This window comes from Pinus tabuliformis, chromosome X (genome assembly GCF_031772625.1).
Source record: "Pinus tabuliformis cultivar Carrire ecotype Pingquan chromosome X, CPIR1, whole genome shotgun sequence".
Classification (NCBI taxonomy): Eukaryota; Viridiplantae; Streptophyta; class Pinopsida; order Pinales; family Pinaceae; genus Pinus; species Pinus tabuliformis.
The window spans coordinates 371,995,061-372,013,061 of NC_142308.1; the positions used below are offsets into that span (position 1 = coordinate 371,995,061).

General features: G+C 36.8%; 1 pseudogene; it reads left to right on the forward strand.

The window, feature by feature from the left end:
• Positions 1-1,425: 1,425 nt before the first annotated feature.
• The window catches only part of LOC149140052 (uncharacterized), a 123,771-nt pseudogene continuing 107,195 nt past the window's right edge, over positions 1,426-18,001 (forward strand).

Sequence of the window (18,001 nt, forward strand, 5' to 3'; positions counted from 1 at the left end):
AGATAAACAGTGTTGAGGTAGTGTAGTTTCATGGATTTCATCTTGTGTGGTGTGGTAGGGTTGAGAATGCTTGTTAAGCTCATTTAATTGTTGAATTCATCAAGATATATAAACCTTTATTTCTAAAGAAAGTTTTAAAAATATTGTGATCCAAGAGTACAAATAGATCACAATGATTCATCCCTTATTCTATTTGTTTCTACAATGCATGATTAACAGTTATTTGCAACAAAAAAGGTGTTCTTCCTTGTGATTGTTTAACAACATAATTTCATGGATGATAGCCATACCAATTTGTAACACTCTTAGATATTTTAGGAAACTCTTTAGGAGATGAGGGAAATCTAATTCTCCTCCTAGATATGACTAGCACATATTTGACTTGGTGTGAGTCAATTGGTGGATACTCCTTGTCAATTCATTTTCCATCTTATTGTATTGTTAACATTTTTTCAAAATGGGTAAAATATTGCAAGAACTTCGTGAGAAGAAGGGAGTTGATCAAATTTAGAACAAGGTCCTTAACTTATAGTCAATCATCACTCTCTTGCAAATAGAGAATGAATAATTGAGAATTAGTTGGAGACTACTATTGCTAAGAAAATTAGAGAAGTTGATGGTCTAGGGTCAACCATGGGAAGTTTTTTCACTAATCTTTCACATGAATTTGAGGTCAATGCCAATTTTCTTGATGATTTGGAGGATGAATTTAAGGCTCTCCCATTCAAAAAATGTTCCCTTGTGTAGTATACCTAGGGGGGATAATATAGGGTACAGAGGGAGGTACCCAAGGGAATAATATGATGTCATAATATAATGGGACATAGTTAATAAATAAAGTGGTTAACGCACATTACGAAAGGGACCACAAGTAGTTATGAAATAATGTGATAAACCCATTGTAATGGATGTATTGTGTTGAGATACCCATGGTATTGTATGTATGAAGCCTATATAGAGGCTAGAGACTCTTCATTGAGACATGTCAAGGATTATTGTATTGACAAACATATGGATTGTGCAGTGAACTCCTTCCTTAAGGAGTGATTGTATGGTGTTTCCCTACCTCAAGGGCTTTTGTTGGCTAGAATATTGGTTAAGATTAATCCTCGGAAGGGACTGTTTGAAAACCTCAAATTATATTATGATGGGGGTTGTGACATTCAACAACTGGACTATGAGGAATTTCCATTCTAGTGCAAATGTTGCCACCAACTCGGACACATGGTCAAAATTTTTCCTTTGGGTTATAAAGGAAAAAGAAGGAAAAGTTCAGTCTCAACAGAAAATGGGGGGATCTAGAGCTATTAGGATAGATTCAAAATGCAAGGAGCCAAAGATGGTATGAGCCTTCCTCCAACAACACAAATGGATACAATGTCAGGCTAGAACATTGGAGAAGGAAGTATGGACTTGGACTAGGGGATGCGGGTAGAGACTCAGTCTGGTCCAACTGAAAATGGAGACTCAAGAACAAATGATGGCAATGAGAAAACTCTTATCTCTTCAGTTTCTACTCCTCTTACTTATTCTTACACTCTTTCAAAAATTGTTTCCTTTGTTTCATATGTTCTAGGGCCTGGTCCTTCCAGGCCTTCATCTGCTTCTATCAATATAGGTTTCAATGGTCTCGGTAAGCCTTTGGACAGCATTTTTACAACCATCTCTCCCCTCCACCCATTTTTAGTGTCTTGGTTGAAACATGATTCCTCCCGGCAAAACTCAAATTCTTATAACCTCCACCCTAGGGTTCCTAAGGATTCCTCCATAGTCCAAATGGGTGGCCTTGGGTAACTTTTATCTCAACCTTCTTTAGCAAAAACCAAGGGTAGAAAATCCAACATCTCAAAGTCACAATTGAAAGCTCCATTAGACACCATTGATGGTAAGACAAAATATTTGTATGGGGCACTTAGAGCAGCGCAGGCCCCTAGAGTGGTTTCCCAATTTTAGACCTCTCCTTCAATTATAGGGGTTTATCTCGTACTCGCAAGAAATTAGCTTTAAAGAGACTTATTTCTTATTATTTCCCTGATATTATAATGATTCAAGGAACTCTTGGTCCAGGGGACAAAATATCTGAAATTCTCAATAGGATCTTCCTAGTGTGGCTCTTTTTTTCACTGGATGTGAGAGGGAGATCGAGTGACCTATCTATAGGCTTCAATCTGATCAAGCTCAGGGTTATAAACAATTGGAGCTCCGAGTTGGTCCTTCGAGCATAGATTTAGTCAGATGAACTATGTCTAGATATAATACTCATAAACATTTATAAGCCCTGTCAGGATCAGGAACAGTTCTAGAATTCCCTACTCGCAAAATATTTTATGAAGACAGGAAATTTGGTTTTGGAGGTTTGGGGGGCCCAATCCCATGAAGATCCCTTTGTAGAGTTATTTACAAGGAAATTGATGGATCATAGGTTCATTGACATAAACCTAATAAAATATAAGCCCACCTAGAGGAATAGGCACACACGAAATGAAATGGTGGCAAAAAAACATGACAATTTTTTTATGGTAGAGGATTTAGTGGACAAATTCAATTGTTCTGAAAATGGATCAGGTCAAGAGGATACTCGGATCATCATTTGATCTTTCGATAAGTTAATTGTAGCAGATCAAAGCCAGGAATTCCTTTCAAACTCAACTCTTCTTAGTTACAAGACGAGAGTTACATTCAACTCGTTCGTGATACATGCAACCCCTTCAGAATTGAAAATATATGGTTTGCAACACAAAAATTCATGGAAAACCTCAAAAGAGTGAAACAAGCATCAATACAATGGGAAACTCTCAAGAAGATAAGGGTTGAGGAGGAAATCAAAGTAATTGAGGTAGAGATTGAAAGAATGGAGACCCATGAAGAAGGTGGATATGAGTCAGAAGAGACTAATAACATGATTTCAAAGTTATAGAAGAAAAAAAGGAGGATCCTACTAGAATAGGAAGAACATTGGTGACTCATGAGAAAGATAGACTGGCTCAAAAGTGGTGATGAAAATTCTAAATTCTTCCAGAATTTCGATAGAGATAGAAATAATATCAATACGATTTGAAAAATGTAAAGAGATGATGGAAGTATAACAAAAACTTTTGAGGAAATCGCTTCGCTGGGTAAGGATTATTTCAAAAGTATTTATTGAGATCCCAAAGAGGCTACAATAGCATAAGTAATTAGAGATGCCTAACTCTTTCGTCATTTTAGAGAAGAGGATGATAATCAGAACTTGATGGCTTCGATCTCTAAGGGGGAGGTGGAGGCCACCCTCAAGATAATGCAAAAGGACAAAAGCCCAAGTCTAAATGGATGGTCCATGGAATTTTATCATTGGATTTTTGAGTTGATTGGAGATTTTTTTTAATAGTTATTGAATATTCATGTCAAATGGGGAGCATTCATGATCCCTTCAAATCCACCTTCCTGGCCCTAATTCTAAAAATAAAAAATCCCTTATTATTCAAATACTACAAGTCGATATCCTTATGTAACTGCATTTACAAGATTATAGCCAAAATAATTGCAATATTTCTCCATCCCATCCTCTCCAGGAATATTTCTAGAGAACAGTTTGGATTTCTAGATGGGAATAAAATTCATGAAGCCATCAGTGTGGCTTAAGAAGGAATGCACAACATCAAAACCCAAAGCTGAAAGGATTCATTGCAAAAGTTGATTTATCAAAATCTTATGACTGAATAATTTGGGTCTATTTGAGTATGCTTATGACACACTTGGGCTTTGAAATTCCATTCATTAACTAGGTTATGGGGTGTTTCACACATGTATCATTTGTTGTCATGAATAACGGGTCAAACTCTCCCTTCTTTCATTCTCAAAGAGCTTGAGACAAGGTTGTACTTTATCCCCTCTTCTTTTCTTGTTGGAAGCCGAAGGTTTTAGCATAATAATTATAACAAATAGGAGGAGGGGGGAACTTACAAGGTATTAAAACGGTGTCCAACATGTTCATCACCCACCTCCTCTTCATATATGATATATTGTTATTCATTAATTATTCCAAGTATGATATAGAATTCTTAAAGAAGGCTTTATTGTTATTTCAAAAATCAACCTAGATGATTCTCAATGAAAGGAAATCATCTCTTTCATATTAAAGTCTATCTCAGAGAGAAACCTAGGATGTCCAACGCTTCCTACCATTTGAGGCAAAGCCAATTAAGGAAAGATTTAAAAATTTGAGATTTCATCTAAAGGAAAATGACTATAAGAAGGAGGATTGGAGGTGGCTATTGGAAAACGTTGAAAAAGAATCATCCACTGGAGTTTCAAGTGGTTGTTGAGAGAATGGCATCTGGTGTTGATACAATTAGTGATAAAATCAATCCCATTTCCAAAATCTTGGAGTGGATGGCGTCTGAAATATCTTCCTTCAATTTCCAAATCGTTATTAGTGAAATCTAGTTGGAGGCTAATATCAATAGATAATCTATGGACAGTTGATGTGTATAGGAAATATATTTTTCCTTTATGAATGGACGAATGGGTAAGGAAGCCTGTCAAGAGGAACCCAACCTCCCTAGTCATATGGAAGGCGACAGTAGAAGCTTTCAATATTGTTGGCTCCGGCCTGGCATGGAAAGTAGTAATGGTGAGAAATTTAGAGTAGACCTTGACCCCTTGGTAGGAGGACCAAAAAATTTTAGCGTGCCTCGAGAAATGGTGAATTGTTTAAATAATCAACGAATAAATTTCTTAAGCCAGGCTACGGATAATTGAAGGACAAATTTCCGGTCCCAAGGTTGGGTGAGGGAAGATTAGTTACAATTAAATGATGAGTGTGCAAAAATTTGGAAAGAGTATGTAGCAAAGTTAAAATGATCGCATATTAAAATTAGAGAGAGAGAAGACAAGCTAAAATAGATTTATGTGCCTTCAAGTTTCTATGCTCCAAAAGTTGAATGCCTTGTCCAAATTTAGAGGCAACTACAAATCAAACACGAGTGGTGGTGGAAAAGGATATGGAAACTAAATTGTCCATCAAAAGAAATACTATTTATTTGGTGTATCATCACAAATACAATCGGGACATGGAATAATTTACAAAGAAGGCTCAAGATGGTGCATACTATGTAAAAATGTGGAGGAATCAGTAAAGCATTTGTTTCTAAATTGTCATTTTACTGAGCACCTTGGAGCATGTCAGACAGGATTTGGGGATAAACCTGGAATGGGGAGGTCAGTTTTTTGGGGAGGCCTAGAAATTGTGGTGGGATAGGGCACAGGGAAAAAGGCATAGGAGCATACCTTGATCTATTTTTGTATGATTGGTTTTGTTGTTATAATAACAATTACAGATTTATAAACATGAACTTGCTTCTTGATTTTTGTGTTGAGGTTTCCTTAGTTGTTGGTGCTTACAAATAGGTAAATTTCCTTAAGTTAAATGAGACATTCATGAGAAAAATAGCTTCAAAAAATGAATAATGAACAAAAAACATGCATAGTGCAACAAACCATCAAAGAGACACATTAACACAATATTTTGATGAAGGAGTTCACCCCTTCTATGCTACATCTCCTTGGTCCAGCTTCCATGGCTTGGGCCTCTCTATTAGCTAAATGTGGCAAAAATGTTGTTTACAAAGCTCTATGGCTCCTAATACATGTAGGAATTTGTTCAGAAGGTCCAAATTAGCCAATAACACTCCATTTGGTCGAAAATTGAGCAAGTTATGCTTCATTCTATTTTTCCTAGGAAACCCTACTAAATCTGGAGAGACTCTAGTTAAGTCCACCAAAACTGGCAATTTCCGCCTAATTTGGCGTGCTGCCAAATCCGCCACAAACTTAATCCAAATTTCAAGCGCGCTTACTTAAAGCTTTAAATGAAATTAGTTTTTAAAAAACATGATTAGCACTAAGCGCTATCCATTGTTGGCCCTCGGTCACGTACTTGAGGTCGCATGGGGTGGGGGCTAGCCTGCAGGGCTAGCTCCCACCACTTCGTCATCGGACTTAACTGCACTTTCAAATAGTTGTTTGCAGAAATGAATTACAACGGTCCTGCCAGTGGCCCAACGAAAAAAGCATAGTATTTGGGTGGGGTAGGTTACAGGTTCAAACTTGCCTCCACCCAACCCATACATTTTTACCATACCATAATATATGCGCCATTTATATTTCATTGCCCATTGACCTTTGTATAATGCGGAAATTTGGTTAATATTGTTTAATATTTAAATATATATATATATATATATATATATATAGAGAGAGAGAGAGAGAGTTAAAAAACTATCTAATATAAATAATAACTATATATAATACATAATAATATTTAAATAAAAACAAATTTGAATTCCACCTTGGAGCCAACTAGGAAATTTCACGTTCTTTGAGCCAAACTGGTGAATCCAGAGGTGACACTTATCACATCTCCATTGAGCGAAAACTAAAGAAGATTCCCCTTGCTGAATTGACTATTGATTGGATTGCCATGTCATCATTCTGTCCCATTCTGCAATTTTTTTAGCTGTTTAGGAAAACAAACAGTAGGCCTTTTCTCCTTCATCCGGACTCTATTTTCGATTAAATTAATTGTGTTGTGATCATCTTGACGAGGTAGACATAGTCGTATAGTTTTCAAACCAATCTGAGAAATTTGATTCTTGAGCTAAATACTGAGCACCTGGTCATTCTTCCCCACTAGAAGCCTTTTGGACCCCAAAAGACACTATTATCTGACAAGTGGAAGAGGGTACATCCCCCTCACCTTTCCAAGCTCGATCCAATTGGATTTTGAAGAAATTGTTTCCTTGAGATCCTCTCTAAGGAAATCAACACTCACTTGCCTTGAGGACCCCGTTCTTCTGTCACATATGGCATCTTGTTGAAACTGATTCATAAATTCTATAGGAATGCATTCAAAATGTGAAATCTTAACATTCTCTCCTTGTTCAACAACTTGAAGCCTCTTTTTGCAAACTGACACCATCTTGCACCGTCGACTTGAACCCTGTGATTGACATGATACTTGTACTTGTCTTTTCCATTTTCAAGTGGATCTTGCACTGTTTGTTGCACCTTTTTCAGTCATTCATATAAACTCATGGTTTTTTCCATGTCGCCTTCAAAAGCAACATCCTTCTTACCAATATGACATAACAATATATAATGCAAATGGATGACAAATTTCACTACTTGGTTTACATGACTCAAGCCCGATTGTACATCTTGAAAGTATGAAATTTTCTGAACATAACTTTCATGTAAAACATAATGACTCCTGAATACAACAGTTACATAACCAATAGGCCTAAAAGGCATAACAATGAACTTTCTTCTTATACCTCTTTTGTATCTTCAAACTAAGTGAAAATTTTGACAAGTATCCATCCAATGAAAGTGCATGGATCACTGCAACTTAATCTTTACAACATGAAAATATTTTAAATGAAATAATATGGTGAAGTTGCTTTCATAAACCTGAAACTCAAATGAAACTTTCAAGTTTGAAAGAGCATAAAAAAGAATTGAACCGATATTTTGGTTTGAAACAACACATGCCTCTTGTTGTTTTCCTCCCCACTGGAAGACTTTGCACACACATGACAATGCATGCCAAGGAGCTTCGAAAGAAGAAATGTCAACAACAACTCTCCTCCAACATTGGGATGCTCCCAACAAACCTCTTATCAAAATGACGATCTTGGGCATTGACCAATCAACAATGGAATTGAAATTGGAAAGGCTTGCCTTCAACTTACCTCCTCCAATATCATGGCCCAAATGCATCAAAGAAATGAAACCCGACTTGTACTTTGATATCTTCAAAACATCAAAAAAATTTCCTTCATAGATGACATGTGCATAAGAAAACTTTCTAAACATGTTTATGTTACCCAAGTGGATAATTTATTCAAGGAAGGACTCTTTTTTTACATAATTCAAATACATGTATGTAATAGAAGTGTTAAAAAGAACATACAACATTAAAATCCATACAAACCATTCTTGTTTGGTGGTATGTATATTCTTGCACTGACCTATTTTTACAAGTTTGCTTTGGCAAAAACTACTCCTTTTGTCCTTTTTCTTGAAACACTTACCATTCCTCTTTGGCACAGTAACCATTAGTGCACAACATGGCGTAAGGGATGATTGAATGAGCCCATTGTTCAACAAAATTTTGCATTGCATTGGTGTCTCTACACTTTGCAATTTTGTCGACCCTTACATGCTAACATCACAAAGAGAAACCTCTTGCTGCAAAGATATTTCATGTGAAGTTTCTTTCTCCTTAAAGGACGATTTTCTCACAACCTGAAATAATTCATCACTCCGATGAACTGAACCAACCAAATCAGAATTGAAACTTGCATTACCTGCAACAACATTTTCATAAACAATATCATCATTTGGCTTGAACATGAGAAGTACTAAACTTTTACTTGAATTCACTAGTCTTTTTGCCTCCCCTGCATTAACCAAAGAAATTTTCAGCTTTTTGTGATGGGTTCTCACTATGTACTCCACACCATCCTTGAACAAGTGATACTTGTTTTCATGGCGGTAAAAGACTACTTTCTGGTCATACAAATATGGACTACCCAACACCACACCTGAAATATCAAGCAGTACCACATCTAACTCTACTTCATCAACAAAATTTGTAGTGATTGCAAACTTAAACAAACATTTTCTTGTAACCTGTAAATTGGTGTCTCTTGTTATCCATCCCAAAGGGTATGGTTTATGGTGAGGTACAGTTTCAAGATTCAATTTGTTGACTAAGTCTTCAGAGATTAGATTCACTTGTGACCCACTATCGAAGAGTGTGTCAATCTTGGTGTGTTTAGATATGACCCTAACATGAAATAACTCAATTCGTCTCTTTTCATCTATAGTAGTATTAGTGTTACATTTTTGTGAACTAGTGCTTGCAATATCTTGTTTCCTTTGATTCCCATGACAGTGATTTTGTTTTCATCACCTGATTCAAAACCTAAATCTTCCTTAATGATAGTAGTGGTTTTCTATTTCCCTTTATTGTTGAACTTATTTGGTCTGATTTCTGGATGCAATTTCCAGCAGTGGGCTTCATCATGTCCCTCTTTGGAACAGCTTTTGCATGCTATTTTCTCTCCTTCTTTCTTCACACTTGCATTCTTCTTTCCCTCCAATTTTCCTCCTTTCTCTTTCTCCTTACCCTTAGGTGGATTTTTATCACTACTCTCTTCATAAGTGTTCTTTCCTCTAGATTCAAGGTGCGTGGCTTGCACACATACCTCATCTAATTTTTTTGGATTAAACATAAGGATAGTATGTTTAAGATAGGAATGCAAATCCCCAATATATTTCAGCAGTGTATCTTGGGAATTCAAATTCACTACTAATAACGAAGCTCTTTTCCTAAACTCCAGTGTATAATCTTGGACTCTTTGGCCTTTAAGCTGCCTAAAATTATGCCAACTCATAATGGCTTTTTGCATATAGGATAAAGGATAAAATTGTCTTTTAATTACAGAAACAAATTCAACCTAAGAAATGGATATCGTACCATGGATTCTCATTTGCAATTGAGTCTTTGCTTCCCGCCAAACTAGTGCAGCTCCTTCTAGCGTCAATGAAGCCAATTGGATCTTTATGTTGTCTTCTTGAAGGTTGTGAATTCTGTGGTATACCTCCAACTGTCGAATCTAATTGTCTAATTTTTCTACATTCACTTCCCCATTGTACATGGGAAGTTCGAATTTTATGTCCAATTTCAGTAATGGAGTTTTTCCTTTTGGAGTTTTTGAATGAGTATGGGAAGTTTCAGTGGTGGTAGAGTAATATGATGCTGTGTGAGATGATGGAGATGATGAGGAATATGATGAGGATGGTGGAGATGGAGGTGGCTTTCTACCATTCCCTTTCGAATCCTTCTTCTCATCTTTTTTTTCCTTTGAGCTTCCTTCTCCATGTGGAGGTTTAGAACTCTCTCCAACCATTATAGTGTCCCTCTCTTCATAGAGGACTTTAACCATCTCAGTCAAAGTGTAGAAATATTTCTTAAATTCTTCCTCTTCTGAAGAGGGACCTTTCGGCTCTCTTTCTCCAGACATGATGGCTATGGATTTAGGCACAAAAATTTGTCCTGATTGTACCTCTTCAATCTCAATTGAAGGAAAAACTTGAGGAGTTTCAAGTGCAGCTGGAATTGGAACTTTGGGTGGTGGAGATTGTGGTATTATGGCTCTCATTCTTCTGGGCATTACCTCAGGAGTTTCAACCAATAGCTTCCCTTCTCCTCTCTATAACTTTAACCTTGTAAGCATCAAAATTTTGCAACCATTAAAACCCTAACTGCACAAACTCAAGCAATCAAGTAATTCAATCTTGGGCTCTAATACCACTTGATCTATTTTTGTATGATTAGTTTTGTTGTGCTAATAACAATTACATATTTATAAACATGTACTTGATTCTTGCTTTTTCTACTGAGGTTTCCTTAGTTGTTGGTGCTTACAAACAGGTAAATTTTCTTAAGTTAAACAAAACATTCATGAGCAAAATAGCTTCAAAAAATGAATAATGAAAAGCAAACATATACAATGCAACAAACCATCAAATATACACATTAGCACAATATTTTGATGAAGGAGTTCACCCCTCCTGGGTTGCATCTCCCTGGTCCAACTTCCATGGTTAGGGCCTCTGTATTAGCTCAATGTGTAAAAAATGCTATTTACAAAGCTCTATGGCTACTGATACCTACACCAATGTTTTCAGAAGGTCCTAATTAACCAAGAACACTTCTTTCTAATCTCCATTTGGTCGCAAATTGAGCGAGTTGTGCTTCATTCAATTTTTCCTAGGAAAGCCCGCTAAATCTAGAGAGACTCCAATTAAGTCCACCAAAACTGGTAGTTTCTGCCTAATTTGGCATGCTGCCAAATCTACCGAAAACTTAATCTGAATTTAAAGCACGCTTAATTAAAGCTTTAAACGGAATTTTAAGAAAAACATGATTAGCGCTAAGCGATATCCATTGCTGGCCCTCGGTCGTGTGCTTGAGGTCACATGGGGTGGGGGTTGGCTCCCACCATCCTGCCATCAGACTTAACTACACTTTCAAATAGTGGTTCACTGCAATGAATTACAATGGTCCTGCTAGTGGTCCAACAGAAAAAGCATAGTATTCGGGTGGGGGAGGTTATGGGTTCAAACCCGCCTCCACCCAACTCATATATTTTTACCATACCATAATATATGCGCCATTTATATTTCATTACCCGTTGACCTTTGGATAATTTGGAACTTTGGTTTATATATATATATATATATATATATATATATATAGTTAAAAAACTATATAATATAAATAATAACTATATATAATATATAATAATATTTAAATAAAAACAAATTTGAATTCCACCTTGGAGCCAATTAGGCAATTACACCTTCTCTGAGTTGAACTGGCAAATCCAGAGGTGACACTTGTCACAACCCCATTGGGAAAAAACTGAAGAAGATTCCCCTTGTTGATTGGACTGCTGACAAGACTGTCATGTCATCATTCGGTCCCATTCTGCAATTTTTTTAGTTGTTTAGGAAAACGAAAAACAATCCTTTTCTCCTTCATCCAAACTCCATTTTTGATGAAACAAATTGTGTTGCAAACGTCTTGACAAGATGGATGCAATCGTATAGTTTTCGAACCAATCTGAGAACTTTGATTTTTGAGCTAAATACTGAGCACTTGATCATACCTCCCCTTCTCTATTGGGGAATATGGCTAGCCAAGAATAGATCAATATTCAAAGACCAGGCCTCTACCCTTACATTTATAACATTATAAATCATATCCATCTACTCTTTAATGCCTACAAAAGTATCTTTATCAGTTTCTTGAGTAACAGTGGTAGAGAAAATTAACCAATAGATCCCTTGGGCCTACTTTGATGGTATTTTCAATGAACAAGGGATGTGTGATGGTTGGCTAGTTATTTACCTCAATAGGTATCGATGTTTTAAGTCAAAAGTTGGTCTAGGAATAAGGACTAACAATTTTGAGGAGCTCCTCTCCTTAAAAATTTTATTGTGATGGGCACTAGAACTGGGATGTCTGTCTCTACCGATATTTGGGGATTCCTCAAACGTAAACAGTTGGTTCAATGTTGCCTAGAGATGTCATAACCATACTCTGTTGCATATATTAGAAAAAATTGTTCAGCTAAAATCTTCTTTTGACTATGTCATATGTCGCCATATATACAGGGAGTGAAATGTAGAAGCAGACTCACTATCTAAAGTAGGTGTTGGAAAATATTAGGGCATATGTCAAGTCAGTGAATCCATAGAAGGGATAGAACACACATATCAACACCAATCTTTCTTGGATATTTAAAAGAATTCTCCCTTTTTTTCTTTTTGTTCTTTGTTGATGGCACATATAGTGGTCTATTGTATACTTGGATATATGGCAGTCATATAGAGTTGTAGGCTCTAACCCTATGATATCTTTACATACTTTTATTCATGTCTTTTAGTTGATGATATGTTTTGTTTCTTGGGCTGAACAGTTGCTTTTAAAAGCCCAATTTTCATTTACATAATATATGTTGGATCAATGGGGAATGCTTAAGCTGTGTACTTATGTAATTTTTTATAAACCTTAATAAAATGATTACAATTTTTCTGTGGAAAAAAATGGAATTTTACATTACTAATGTCATGTTTGATTTGTTGTAAGTGATCAAAGATGTGTTGAAGTAGGAATTACTAGAGAGAAACAATTTGGGGTTGTCTTGCTACATATTTAAGATTGTGGGTGTTTAAAAGGAACACAAAAACTCTTTAAACCAACTAAAAGATGCATCATTTTTGTCCCATGAAACTTAAAGACAATTTTAGATCCTTTAGTTATTCCCACAAAGATATTTGTGATGGTCCAATCCATAGTTTATAGTGTGAAACAAAGTTCATCACCCATAAAATGATTGATCAGAAAAATAAAACATTATCTACACTTCTCTAGACTCTAAAATAAAATGCTTTATGCAATTGAAATATTTTAATTTCATAAATAATTAACATATTCATTTTTTCTTTAATAGTTAGTATATTGACATCTAACATACTTCAACACTTCGTGCTACAAATACATGCAATCATGTTAAAAATATTTATCTAACAATTTCACCCATAAATAGAATATCTAATGCAAAAGTTTGAATAGCCACGGTTTAAAAACTAATCAACATTAATATCAAACTAATAACCACGTCTTCATAAGCATGGTAGGGTAAGGTGATGAAGGATTATAAATCTAAGTAGTCAAAGGCATTTCCCTTTAACGAGGCATTTTCCTCATTTATTTTGAAATCATCACATAATTTGACTTCTTATGAAATGATATTCATGTTTATTTGGCAATGGCAATCTTAAAACATGACATAAGTGTTTATATTTAATAATAACTTGTTTGTTGTTAATAATAACTCCTTCACATTGCGAATCATGTATAAGTCTACATTAAATAACATTTTTGTTTAAACTCATACAATAAACTCCAAATTTTAGGAAAAGAAAGAGAAACCATCATGTACATATTCATGTGAGTGGAGGTGCGCCGCGATAGTGACTAATCACCATTTCCATCTCTAGGCAAACCTATAGATCGACTGTAGGTGCGCAAGGTAACAGGTATTATCCTTTTGCGTGCCTCTTCTCACTTATCTGCTTGCATGCCTCTCTCTACTTCCGCTCGCCACGTACCTTCCTGGTTGCACTTGCCACCATAGTTTTACTCGACATCCTAGCAGGTGGCTGCATACTCTATATACTCTCCCTTTGCCTATTTGGCAACATTTCACCCCCGGGAAGGCGAGGAGATTTTGCTCTTTACCTGCTTTGAGACTTTCCTTAGTATACTTTGTAGTCTGGTTCTTTCCTACTCCCGGAATGATATTAGATGTGTATGTTCTCAACTCAGCTCACTGGCTCTAGACCTCTAAACTCTATCGCGATGTTATCTCCCTCAACTCTCACTCGTGTATAAGGTTGATTTTAATACAGGAAACAATGCATAACAGTCAAGATACGATCTCTTACTTCAGGTGAATGTTCCCAGCCTGGTATATAGCAGCAACGGAGGTGTCGGGTCTCTCTGGAGGTCTTGCAGTGTTATGGGATCCGAGCTGGATCTCTGCTAGTACTTTTCGATGGCTTGGAGGCATTTTGATAACCGTCAGATATAGAGGATGCACTGATAGGTTTCATATTTTGAATGTCTACGCGCCCTATAAGGATAGAGCATCCTACTGGGACTTCTTTATTGCCTCTGGTATTTTGGACAATGAATCACTCCTCATCGCGGGAGATCTTAACTGCACAATGGGACTAGATGAAGTTTGAGGGAAGGGGAAAAAAGCAGACTCTATTGGGGAGAAAATCAATCAGGGAAACAATGCTACAAAACAACTTTGTTGACATCTGTCCTAAATATTTGTCTCCCACGTGGGACAATGGTCGTTCGGGGGAAGCCTATACTGCTAAGAGATTGGACATATACATCATGCATGAAAAAATGATGGAGAAATATGGAATTTCGAGTTCACATACTCTCCCTGTCTTCATTTCAGACCATTGGCTGGTTTATTTAAAGTGGATGAATCCAAATTCGCAGAAAAGCTACCCATTTAAGTTCAATAGATATTGGTTAGAAGAGGAAGCTTTTAACAATATGGTTCGCGAACTGTGGATGGCCTACAGTTATACAACAGAAGTCTCTCCATCGGAGAACTTGATTGGAAAAATGAGGAATCTAAAATCAAAAGTGAAAGAATGGCATATTCAGAAGAAACATTCTAATTACAAAGAACTGAAGAAAATTGATAAAGAACTAACAGAAATAGCAGACGGTATGACTTCCCGTATCATTCCATGGAGTACTCGGGCTTGGATTTGGATACTTGAAAAAAAGAAACAAAGAATATTAAAGATCGAAGAAATCTCTTGGCGGCTCAAAAGTCGAGTCACTTGGCTGAAGGAAAGTGATAGAAACACCAAGTTCTTTCATCATTTTTCTAGTAATAGACGTGCAACAAACTCTATTTGGAAAATCAAGAACGAAGAAGGAGTCCAGCTACACTCACAAGAAGACATTTCCAATGAAATCGTCAATCATTTTAAAAGACAATACAAATGGGAGACTAACATGCAAATAAATGATATCCTATGGGGTATAGACCCTTTCCCAAAAATGTTCGATGATGAGGATAATGCAAGGCTTTATGCTCCATAAAAGGAGGAAGAATTACTCTCTGTAATGAAGTCATTTAAAAAGGATAAATGTCTTGGCCCAGATGGCTAGACCATAGACATTTTCATCCACTTATTTCATATTATGAAAAGAGACATTATGGGGATGGTGGAAGAAACCAGAAGACATGGGAGTATTCATCAATATATTTCATCCACCTATGTTGCATTGATTCCAAAAAAAAAGAATTCTTTTTCCTTTGCAAATTATAGATCGATTTCTTTATGCAATGTCATCTATAAGATCATTTCTAAAATAATAGCTGAGAGAATCTGTGGCAATTTATCTCTACATATCACAAAAGAACAACATGGGTTTCTAAGTGGCAAGAACATTTTAGAAGCAGTGGCCATAGCTCAGGAGGTTTTGCATTCTATGAAAACAAGAAATGTTGATGTTGCTGTTCTTAAAATTGATCTAAAAAAAGCCTACGACTGCATAGAATGGAGGCATATAAGATGTTTACTTATCAAGATCAGGCTATCAGACCTGTGCACTAAATGGATCATGGCGTGTGTGGAAGGAGTCAACTATGTGATCCTCATTAATGGGTACCCCACACCTTTTTTCTCGGCCGGAAGAGGTCTCCGTCAGGGGTGCTCACTGTCCCCCCTTTTATTCATTTTGGTCATGGATACACTTAGTCTTCACATCAAAAATGCGGTTGCTGCGGGGAATATTGGACCACTTTCCATCTCCAAAGGTAACACTCTTACGCACAACTTATTTGTGGACGACATTCTACTGTTCGCTATGCTTTGCAGAAATACTTGGCATAAAATGCATGAGATTATAAATTTATTTCAAAAGGCCACAGGTTTATATGTCAATGGAGGTAGATCTAATTTTCATTATGGTAAGGTTAACGCAAAAGAGATGGAATATATCTCACAGCTATTTAACATCCAGGTTGTTTCCATAAAAGAGGGGGTAAAATACCTCGGGTATCATCTGAAATCCACGGGCTACAATTCCTCTGATTGGTCATGGATCTTAAACAGATTTTATAAGAGAATATCAGGGTGGGAATTTAAATGTTTATCTGTTGTTAGCAGAATGATCTTAACTCAGTCAATTCTTGCTCAAATCTGTGTATATTGGGCACATCTATTCTACATTCCATCGACTATAATTAAAAAAACTGAACAATTTAATGCCAATCTTTATTTGGGGAGGATGCAAGGAAAAGAGAAAGTATCATCTTACGAAACTGGAGAACATCACCCTTCCAAAAATCAAGGGAGGCTGGGGCATCATGAATCTGCGTCGCTTTGGCATGGCTCTACTGTGCAAATCAATGTGGCGAGCGGTCTTTGGGAATAGCTTATGGAGTCAAACCATTAGAATGAAATATATGGGGAATGAAGATATTTACTTCTGGTACAGGAACAATTTTAAATGGCCCGCTCAAGGATCGGCGATCTGGAGAAGTCTACAAAAGACTCTTCCTTTTTTCTGCAGGAACTGTATATGGAAATTACAAACTGGAAATAACATCCTTATTGGTGTTGATAAAATCAAAGGAGTTGAAATGGATCCTCCAATCACTCCACAGTTTCTATCGCTCCTCCACCATAAAGGTCTCTTCTTCTGGGCACAGGTTATGAATGGATGGCAGGATGACATACCTCAATGGAAATCGGACAGAGAACTCGGACTAGAAGGAGAAATGGCCGCCCAATGGAATAGAATTGTTTGGAATATGAAAAATGCAGGTTTTTATAAAACAGAGGACAGAGATTGCATCGAATGGCAGGTAAAAAAAGGTAGATCCATTGTATTAGTAAGAGACATATATATTTCTCTGATAGAACAGAGAAGGGAGACCTCAAAAAAAATCTTTCCATACTCTCTATGGAAGGTAAGCTGCCCACTAAAAATCATTATATTTTCGTGGTTAGTGTTCCACAATAAAAACCTCACTTGGACAAATTTGCAGAAAAGGGGCTGGCAGGGACCAGCCATATGCTCTATATGCTCAGCCAACATTGAAGACAATCTGCACATTTTTTTAAAATGCCCTCTATCTCAGAGTTTGTGGGTGCAAATGGCGAACTACCTTGGATTTCCTACAATCTCACACCCATCCATGGAGGATGCTTATGAATGGTGGGGATCTCAAAAAACTATCTGGCGTCCCATTCCATTAATTGTTTGCTGGTTCATATGGAAGTGGAGAAACAAAAGAATCTTCCAAAATTGCAAGGAGAGTTTTGGGCGTATTATAGATAAGGCTATTCCTTTTTATCTCTCCATACTCCATAACATCCCCCTACAGAAAAAACAACAGGTGACAGCCTCGGACTCTCAGCAACTTTTCTTCCCAAGGGCCCATTTTGACGGTGCGGCAAAAGATGGAAAATGCGCTTGTGGGGTTTACATTGGTATATCAAATGATCTCCAATATTTCCTGTATTGGAATGGTGGCAATGGGACAAATAACAAAGCAGAGGCCATGGCCCTGCATGGGCTGCTTCTTTTCTGTATTTTCATGGACATCGGCCCTATCAATGTATATGGGGACTCTAAAATAATCATAGATCACGTGAATGGCATACATGTCATAAAAAATGACAGCCTTTCTGGATGGTTGACCAGGATTGCATCTCTATGGAAGCCTGCTTTTTTCCCTATCTCTCATATAAAACGTAATCAAAATGAGATAGCGGATGAACTTTCAAAGAAGGGAATGCAATCTTCAGTGGGTAAGTGGCATCTGAGCATCAC